The sequence below is a fragment of the Cicer arietinum genome, chromosome 5 (genome assembly GCF_000331145.2).
Source record: "Cicer arietinum cultivar CDC Frontier isolate Library 1 chromosome 5, Cicar.CDCFrontier_v2.0, whole genome shotgun sequence".
Taxonomy (NCBI): Eukaryota; Viridiplantae; Streptophyta; class Magnoliopsida; order Fabales; family Fabaceae; genus Cicer; species Cicer arietinum.
In genome coordinates this window covers 61948549-61949428 of record NC_021164.2, presented here as the reverse complement: position 1 = coordinate 61949428, position 880 = coordinate 61948549, and positions in this window count along the sequence as shown.

The window sequence follows — 880 nt, the reverse complement described above, 5'->3', positions numbered from 1 at the left end:
TTTTCATTGTGACGCTAAAAAAGTATTTTATGTTTAATATGTGTTTAGTGTTTAGTGTAACGGGAACGGTAAAAATTAAAAAAATAAACAATAAAATTAGTATCAAGTTATCATTTTATAACTTTCTATATATTATTTTAACAAAGTTTTCATATACAAAATTACCTATCTTTAATTAATAGAGGTATAAGAATTGATAAATATTTTTTTTTCATAAAAAAAAAATCATATTATTCATTCAAATTGATATAATACATCGTATATAAATTCAACATTATTAAAAACGAAAATCATTAATCTCTGAACATATCAATCTAAGTTAATAGGATAAAATGGCACAATGCTTGTAAAAAAATTGAAAAATTTAAGTGATTGAAATACTCATATTTCTAAATTTGCAACGTTGATGATTTAGTCATTGGTTGGAGTTGATATGTCAATCTAAATCAAACAAACACCTCAACAAGATGAGAAATCAAACAAACATCGCATCAAAACGATAAATTAAGCAACGTCGATTTGAGACGACAAAATCACAAAAGAAAAACATAATTTGTGTGAAACTATTTATTTAACTTAAAATTAAAATAAAAAAAGAAATACAAAATTGAATATAGGTCAAAACATTATCCAAAACCACCTTTTCATTAAATAAAGAAGAGAAAAAATTTAGAGAAAATTTGAAATTACCTTTCTAAAAATAAAATTAGGAAATAATATTAGTACCGACTAGAAGGTAGTTTTTAAGAATTGATAAACATATGTATTGTAAAATTTATTTAAAGTTAGTTGGGAGTCTTAAGGTGTTGTCTAGAAATTTGGGTTGAGATTATGAAGGAGATCTAAAATTAGTTACATATATACACACTCAGATATATAT